The following is a 9,331-nucleotide window of genomic DNA, read 5'->3' on the forward strand; positions in this document are numbered from 1 at the left end:
ATGACCGAGACAACTCTCCGGCCAATAACCAACAGCGGGATCTGGATACCCATGTTGGCTCCCACATATTCCACAATGATCTCATCGGATGAACCACGATGTCGATGATTCAATCAATCCCGTATTCAATTCCTTTTGTCAATCGGTACGTTACTTGCTCGAGATTCGATCGTCGGTATCCCAATACCTCGTTCAATCTCATTACCGGCAAGTCACTTTACTCGTGCCGTAATGCATGATCCCGTGACCAACTACTTAGTCACACTGAGCTCATTATGATGATGCATTACCGAGTGGGCCTAGAGATATCTCTCCGTCATACGGAGTGACAAATCCCAGTCTCAATTCATGCCAACCCAACAGACATTTTCGGAGATACCTGTAGTGCACCTTTATAGCCACCCAGTTACGTTGTGACGTTTGGTACACCCAAAGCACTCCTACGGTATCCGGGAGTTGCACAATCTCATGGTCTAAGGAAATGATACTTGACACTTAGAAAAGCTCTAGCAGACGAACTACATGATCTTGTGCTATGCTTAGGATTGGGTATTCTCCATCACATCATTCTCCTAATGATGTGATCCCGTTATCAATGACATCCAATGTCCATGGTCAGGAAACTGTAACCATCTATTGATCAACGAGCTAGTCAACTAGAGGCTTACTAGGGACATGTTGTGGTCTATATATTCACAAATATATTACGATTTCCGGATAACACAATTATAGCATGAACAATAGACAATTATCATGAATAAGGAAATATAATAATAACCATTTTATTATTGCCTCTAGGGCATATTTCCAACAGATTACTCCTCTAGATTGATGGAAGCTTATTTTGTAGCCTGGGTGAAACTGAGTTCCACCATGGGCAATGCCAACGATGATGATGCATGTGGGCATTGTTCACCTCATGGAGGTGTTGACGCAATACTCCTTGCACTCTTCTAGGTGCTCAGTGGGAAGTTTCATACATGAGGCATCCCCGGACTGTCAACATCGAAATCTTTGTATCATTTTCACCATTGAAGGCATCGTTCTAAGCCCTTTACTAGTGTCGGTACCAAGCTTGTGCTAGTTTCCGCTCATGATCTACTAGGCAGCAGGTCTCCCAATAAGGCTAGGGATTAGTAGTGCAACATAAAACCTCCATGTTGTGTCTCCAAAATAATGCTCAACAGAGGAACATCGTCAAGGACACCATCATCGCCGATCTGAATCCGAATCTAGGCTTTCGCTCGAAGACAACCAACCAAGTGAGGAAGCGCCAGTTTACAACACACCGGAGCAATGCCCACAAGAAGGAAATACGACACCCACGGGAGCCGTTGCGAATGGCATCGACGAAATCTATGCATCCGAACCCACCTTTTTTTTGCGTGTGGGACCATAACCATCTTCCATCATGCCTGGATCATAAATACATAATTACATGCATAACCTCTTCCTGTCACGACTAGTCGCATCCATGAGGCTTAGATCACCACCTTGTAATTAATGCAGGCATGCGAAGAATTTTTTGAGTCTACATTTTTCAAAAGCTTTTTAGGTGTTTTTTAACGCTTTTAGTCTACATCTAGAGAAGAATAAAGCTCCTGAGTTTTTAGCACAAAATAAAGCTCGTCTAACATATAAAAGCCGCTAGCCAACCCGCCATTCTAGCGTGGTTGCGTTCGATTGGCGTTCCTGGCCGCTGGATATTTTTACTGTGGTCCTTTTTATCTCGCTGTCAATAGATCATCCGTTCATCACTTTTACACACATGGGCTCGTTATGGCACTGGCTGACGAGTGGGGCATTAGACATGTGGGGTCGTGGCAGCAGCTTTGGGTTCGTCTCGTTCTTGGTATGTGGGCGCCCAAGGATTTCGTGGGCAGGTGAAAACCCTAGCACCATCCACGGCGCGGTGAAAAATATCCCCTTTCTTCTCCGCCGTCAATTTTCCTCGTCTCTCCCTCCACCATGCGCCTCAACTCCGCCGCCACCTCTCCTCGGATGTCCGCCCACGGTCTGCCCAGAGGGACAGAGGGGGCCACCAAGCGACGGCAGAGCGGGTTCATAGAGACGGAGAGGGTGAGTCCATGGCCAGACGAGGGAGGAAGACAGATGGCGGGGTGGATCGGGTGCCCTAGGCCTATGCTGTCGGCCTCCTCGTGCTGCTCACCATCTCCGTCGCCGTCCTCATCGCCATCTGCCACTCCTCCTTCCCCCTGCCCAGACCGCGGGAAGAAGCCGAGAAGGGAGGCCGACCGGCGGCAGCCACGCTCGACAACATCCTCGCCTTCGCATCAAGGGAGAGGAAGTCGCCTCTGCGTCCCTCATCTGTGAGTTTCTTTTCGGGCCACCGACTCCACGGAGCTTGTCAAGGTGCCCTCTCATCCCTATTCTCCATGCGACTGTCTCTCTATTCCATCTGGTCCTCTGATTCAGCTTTATCACGCACGCAGATGGTTGTTACGCAGATGGTTGTTGTTGTGCTCTTTGTTCGTGTTCGTGCTTGTGTAGCTCCCACTCTGCTGCAGGAGGATTGGGTTGGATTGGTTTCCACTTGCCCTGTTCTCTGTTTGAGAACCTGAGATGCAGCCCTCCAAATCTTGGGCCCTAGGAAAGGGAGATTTGTTTTGCTTCTACTCTACATTCACTGTTGTTATCTTCACTTTGCCACTCATGGACGCTTCTTTGTTTCTTTTTTATGCATGTGTGGTCTGGGTGACAGGAGAACAAGTTCCTCAAGTTAATGTGGAATCCATTCTCAACTTGTTACCACAGGGGTAAGCCCCCGAGTCATACATACATCTCAACTTGTGAACATTTTTTTAGCCAATCTTGTTTGCTGCATACACAATTACAGTTCAGGATAGAAAACAGATTGTATATTGTGATATACAGTTCTTGGTCGCAGGTCTGTAGTTGTGTCATGTGCGTTCATTGCAGGTGCTCCTCTCCTCCCCAGCTCTCTCCCCCCTCTCTCTTTCTCTCTTCACATGTACTATCTCCTGATTTTAGATCTTTCTCATCTTTTTTGACCATCCCCTGCCATGTGTGAGAACAAGGAGTAATACTGCTCATGTTTTTACATCCTAATTGATTATATTTTGTACAACAGCTTGTTCTTTTAATGGTAGTTTGTTACCTGCTTAGTTATTCTGTTATTGACATGGTCATTCCATTTTTATGACAATAAATGAGCTATTTAAGTCCAGTCTCATGGTTTTTTATTGCTGCTGTTTCTCGTTGGATATTCAGGAATCAAATTGACAACACATATTCTATAGGTGTTCCTAATAGCAACAGTGGTAATCAACAACGAGAAAAAAAAAGTGTGGGGCTGGATTTGTACTAGGTATGTTCCTCATCTCTCTCAGTCCTTGTTCCAATCCCCACCCTGATGTAATCGCTTCTTCACAACTACTAGATGTCTCTTAGGGGATGAATGCCATGGATTATTTAGATTCTTGTTAAGCTGGCCACTAATTGAACTGTTTGCCCCTTTGTTAAAGCTAATCATAATAATATCTGGTGATCGACCAGCTGGTGCGTACGGTGGCAACCACATTCATGATGATGAACTTAATCAAATTTGTAGTTAAGTTAGTGCTAAATCGCACATGTGTATATTCAGGTTCAGTACGTTGTTACATTTGTCAAGTGTAAGCTCACGAGCATTCAAGCAGTTTTATTAGGATATGTAGATTTAAAGAGAAATAGGTACAGTCACTGTGATGAATATGAGTAGCATGCACTATATATGTATGCAGAACAGACCATAGTCATGATTTTGTATTGCTCGGATCTCAGATAAAGATTTGTATGCACCGATCACTGATTCACTCTTGAGGGGTTACATGAAAATGACTTATAGTAGCCGCCAGTGGTACCACTAATAGTGCAATAGTATGTTTTCATCAAGGAAGCAGGTTAACCACTCAGTATTAGATTAAGATGCTACATGTAGAAGTACCATCTAAAAAGGACATTTACTTTGTCAAAAATCTTGGTAGAAAAATAGTGTAACCTTTTGGCAGTGGATAGCGTATAATACCATGACGATCTGTCAAAACCTGAACTACATATAGTAGTTAGGAATGGATTTTTTTTGATGAAAATACCACTGCATAATGATTCTGCTAGCAAAGCTTCGTCCTCCGATGAATATGAGATGCATTCTTTGGCCCATCTAATTTCCTTGTGAAGAACGTGATCTTGCGACTTGCTTGTTCATTCTCCCTGAATGCTAAATCTATTCCTTTCCAAAAGGAATACTACTCTTCTTGTGCTTCCTTTATGCTCTCTTATCAGATAGTATATCATTTTTATTTTCCTTATATGTCATATTATAGCTTGTGCAGTCTTTGCCAATCTATAAGCGTTATTTCGCTGGTTAAAATATTTTAAAGGATGAGCAGTACAGTGGAGGGGATTGTGTGGCAGTCCAAGGAAGTCTCTAGGAGAATGCAGTTTTCTGGGTCCAGCTTTTTAACCCTGGACTTTCCGTGGAAGGATACGTACATCTGCCTTATTCGGTGAGATCATAATTATGTGTCATTTCATTCCAATCACACAACATAAATGCTTCTTGTTACTTATTACTAACATCAACACGACGTCCCTAGGCTTAAAGGAAAAGCATGCCCATAATAACACTGCATGCGTCCACTTACCTTTATGCCCTGTTCCTTTAATAAGCTCCATTATTTTCATCTTAAATCTGATAAGTTTAGTGTTTCACTCCAGATAACCAAAACTGGATGCTCTACCAAGCACCTGTCCAGCCCTGTGTGAGCTACACTTCAATTTGTATTCTCAGGTGAGTTACTTACTATCATCGCCACTCAAAATCCTCCATGTAATTAATTTCTTTAAGCATCAAATTGTGGTTGATGGTCTGCCTAGATGGTGAAAGAACATATAACTTGTATTTGCCAGACTAGAGAATGATATGTACATTATGGATTGTAAATATAGTACTTTCTTCACTTTACATTGTTGGACTCTGAATTAGGCACTTGGTCCTGTTAGGTACTTATAGAAATATTCCCTACAATTCTGCTATTTCAACCAGACATTAACTTTATTCGGTCAGGTTCTCATCTTACAAAAAAAGTGCATTTACAAATTGCTGAAAAGGAAAAAAATACAGTAGATCTTCGTTCTATGGTTGGTACCTCTTTAGTTTCAAACTTATGCAATCATTGTCCAAAAAGAAAGATGGTAACAGATAGTAGTAAATTGCTTGTTACTTTTCTTTCCCGATCTTTCGATAGAAAAATTAGCAACAGGCTTAATTCCTTAGTTCTCTTGGGTCTTTAGCACCCTTTGAGTAATTTGATGCAAGTGAGTAATTGCTATGAGTTGGCTTAGTTCTGGCCTCCTCCACTATCCTAGAAAATATTCGCTCAATTCTACTCTTTCAACCAAACATTAACTTTCTTCTATCAGGTTCTCATCTTACCAAAAAAGTGTATCTACATATAGGTGAAAAGGAAAAAAATACAGTAGATCCTGGTTCTATGGTTGGTACCTTTTTAGTTTCAGACTTACTTATGCAATCATTGTCTAAAAAGAAAGATGGTAACAGATAGTAGCAAATTGCTTGTTTCTTTTCTTTCCTGATCTTTCGATAGAAAAATTAGCAATGGGCTAAATTCTTAGTTCTCTTGGGTCTTTAGTACCCTTTGAGTAATTTGATTTCGAGTGAGTAATTGATGTGATTTGGCTTAGTTCTAGCCTTCTGAGATAATTTCCGTGAAATAAAAAATTACCTCTAGGCATGCAGGTAACTGAGCAATGATGCTGATATTTAGTAGGATTGGCATTACAACACCAGAATTACACACTTTTTCGTTGTATCACATTACAACACCAGAGTTATGTGGAACTGGTTCCATAAAAACTGATAATTATGCAGTTTTTTGTTGTATCGCATTACAACACCAGAATTCAGTAGCATGGTAACATTCATAAGGCAATATGAATAGGAGTGTATGCTTAGTTTCTGTATTTACTGATTCATGTGCCTGCCATCAATTAAAGAAAACATAATACTTGGCAGCAAACCAAAAGAAATGATGCTGACATTCCGGTCAGATGAAGTGATTTGTTCAAGCCACAACAATAAAGAGAAGGTATGATGAAGTGATCTATTTTTTCATGTACTGGACATTGGTTATTACTGTGTCCATTGACGATGCAATAAAAGTGTTCTCTCTCTATCCTCTCAATGGTATTCCCCTTCTATTTGGCTTTACTGGAGTAGTCTTTAATAAGCAAATATTTTTTGGTTCTAATCGGCTACTTGGGCCAATGGCGCAACGGGTTATGGGTGCCTCCTCCAACGCTAACCATGTGTGTTATTTCCCTTAAATATATCGTTAAGGTTAAGGCTATTGAGCGTGTGTTTACTTCTGATTTTCTGGATTATGGGCCCACTATGAAGTATGGTCGGTACTAATGATTTATCGCCTTTGGATCTATGTTTAATCATAAAACCACTAATTTAAATCTATATGCAGTGTTTACCTCATCTATATCATATTTATTTTCTATGGCAAATCATCTTTGTAAATTATCCTTGTCCTAATTACAACAGTTTATAGAAACATGGTTAGAACTATATGAAACAACAACTTTTGTCTCACATACCAAACCAAGGTTGCTTATCAGTAGCACCCCATATTTAGCATATGCGTTAGGCCCAAGTTATGTTTCTTGTGCCATTTTCCTATTGCCTTTTTAATACATTATTTAAATCCGCACCAGACACAGAACAATCTTAAATAGATCCATCAATTCATGTTGTCGAGAAAGCTCAGTAGCTTACTATATGCAGTGCTCTCTTTTAGGTTAAGTATTTGCATGAATATAATCCATGAATTTTATCGGTTGACATGACCTTTTATTTATAATGAAGATTGGGGTTGTCATTATACTCTTATTGGCCTTCACCTTTGTGACATGATTTAACTTAAGGCCATTTTCTGATGTTCCTATTCTTCTGAATATTAGTCATCTATCTTTGGCACCAGATGGAATATGTGGTGAGCTATCTCAAAAAAGTCCGAAGCCATTCATCTTTGGGACCAAGCTGTATGCACGTAGCTGGGCTCTCCATGGGCAGCAGATGGAATATGTGGCGAGCTATCTCAAAAAAGTCCGAAGCCATTCATCTTTGGGACCAAGCTGTATGCACGTAGCTGGGCTCTCCATGGGCAGCATGGCGCTGGTGAACACCAACAAAGGTGAGGCTTCTCTAGAACTCTTAAGAAAATTATGAAATGACATGGTTTGGTAGCATGCTAGGTTGGATTGTCCAGTGTGCCGTGCGGTTATTCAGTTGCATTGTACGAACAAGTATTAATATGGTTTAGTTCTTGATCACCTGTAAATATTCAGGAAGTAAACTTTTGGTTCTCTTTAAAATACTCTGCATATATTAGGTGACGTATTAAGATGGTTGCCAAATTTCTTTGAGCTTACAGAAATAGTTTCGCTTTTGTTCTTCTCTAATTTTAGTTTTGAGTATTCTGAATAGTTATCATATGAATGAGATGTACTTTTGGTAATAAGTTTTCTATTAATTGTTTGGGTTTATACACAATATTAGATAAAATTGGTGAATGTCAGATCTGTTCAGGAATGCTGATTATCCAATCATACCATGCAGCCTTTGACGCTCTCCTAAATTATGAGAACTGTTCCTTCAGATGCATGCCAAAACATCTTCGTCTCACTATTCACTCCCTGGAGACATCGTCATTAATCTGTATTGTCACCTATAGCTTGTATGGCAAACTTCATGTTCATAATGTTTTTGTGCCATGTGTGATGCGCTCAGCAGTTGGTTATATTCCCTTGTGGATTATTGTTTCCTATAAAGAGTGGATCATCCATCTAAACTACTATACAAGTATCAATGCAGATGACCTTAATTATCTTTCTTTCTCTTTCAATCAATTTTAGATACCACATTATAGTTGTTACAAATACCCACATGATTTTTTGGTTTTAATTGCCTTTGCATGAGAACAAAATAAGGCATGGCAGGTTAAATCATTTATACATTGTCCATGTTAGTTCAAAGAGAAATTCCCGATGCGCAAAGAGTGTATGATATTAGGGAGTGATGCATTAACAATCAGTATTGAATATCTCAGCGTTGAATCATTTCCTATATGCTTCCAGCAAGTCCATTCTTCTTTTCTAATTGGGTTGTCCTAGGCCATCAGACTAAAACTAGAGATGAAGGATGACTGATTAGGCAATGATATTTGTTGTTTGATTTTACTGCTTGGTGTTTGTTTCATATATGAATAATTCTGGTTATGATTTCTACACTACATAGTACTGCTTTCTTGTTATGGGATTAGAGATAACTGGGAGGCATCTCTTTTCATTACAAATAGATATGCACTTGCTTTTGGATCCTTAGTGCTTCCCTTTCTACGCTATTAAGAATATGACCCTAAGTGGCTGCATTTAGTTCTTTAATAGAATCAGCTGTGAAAATAGGGGAAAATGATGTCGATCTTCTCTCGAAGACCATAACATTGATGCCTTTTGTTGATCATTGGTCTCCAAATATTCTTACTCGCATGATTAAAAGCTTGGTTCGCTCTTGCCTTTTGCGCCATTGGCGCAACAGGTCGTTATATCCGGTGACAAAAGGCGGCTTCCAAGCAGAGATGCGGGAGTGTTGGCCACATTTGGTTTTCGACTTGGGTGTCTAAATATTCTCACAATATTTGGCTCCCTCTCGGTCTTTGCGCCATTGGCGCAACGAGTCATCTAGTGAGTGTAAAAGGAGAAACAGACCGGCAATCTTATACTCTAATTAAGGTCACCTTTTTTTTTGAGGAACTCTAATTATGGTCATCTCTTCTCTGTGGAGAATTTGGGCCATGGGCCATGTGGGCCAGACGGGACAGCCAGGTTCACCTGACCGGCCCGCGTCGCTGGTTGGAGGAGCAGTACTACTCGAGGGCTTTGTTTTTCTTGCGGGAACACGCATCATCGAGCCCTCAAAAAAACGCATCATCGACTTATTTGAATAATCCCACATCGCCTTTGCAACTGAGCAGAGGCGGATCGTAAAGCAATATAATCAGACGCAGGGTCACCGTTCAAGACATACCTTTCTCGGCCTCTTGGCTAAGATCAAGTGTAGTATCTATTCTTATCAGTTTAATATCTGACCCGTGAATCTACGGGTTCATGAGATATTAAGTTATTTTTTATGGAAGAGAATTTATCTATGTAGCTCGCTACATGGATGGTTTTCATGCGCCGGCCAAGCGTTGCACTAGTGCTTGGAACAGGCGCATCCCAA

General features: G+C 40.8%; 1 long non-coding RNA gene and 1 other non-coding gene across 22 annotated transcripts; both read left to right on the plus strand.

Moving 5' to 3' along the window:
- Positions 1-1,880: 1,880 nt before the first annotated feature.
- LOC123149503 (uncharacterized) lies at positions 1,881-7,943 on the plus strand. Of its 21 annotated transcripts, none has more exons than XR_006474716.1 (9): positions 1,893-2,373; positions 2,454-2,777; positions 2,909-2,940; positions 3,253-3,349; positions 4,347-4,529; positions 4,741-4,813; positions 6,059-6,131; positions 7,032-7,244; positions 7,670-7,943. It is a non-coding gene; the product is annotated as an uncharacterized lncRNA (long non-coding RNA). The 21 variants fall into 21 exon arrangements; XR_006474722.1 differs by having other exon boundaries at positions 4,404-4,529; XR_006474720.1 differs by having other exon boundaries at positions 3,282-3,349.
- A 1,189-nt stretch (positions 7,944-9,132) lies between these two features.
- Positions 9,133-9,331, plus strand: LOC123155078 (U2 spliceosomal RNA). The gene has a single exon (XR_006477207.1). It is a non-coding gene; the product is annotated as a U2 spliceosomal RNA (small nuclear RNA).

Source organism: Triticum aestivum, chromosome 7A, assembly GCF_018294505.1.
Source record: "Triticum aestivum cultivar Chinese Spring chromosome 7A, IWGSC CS RefSeq v2.1, whole genome shotgun sequence".
Lineage (NCBI taxonomy): Eukaryota > Viridiplantae > Streptophyta > Magnoliopsida > Poales > Poaceae > Triticum > Triticum aestivum.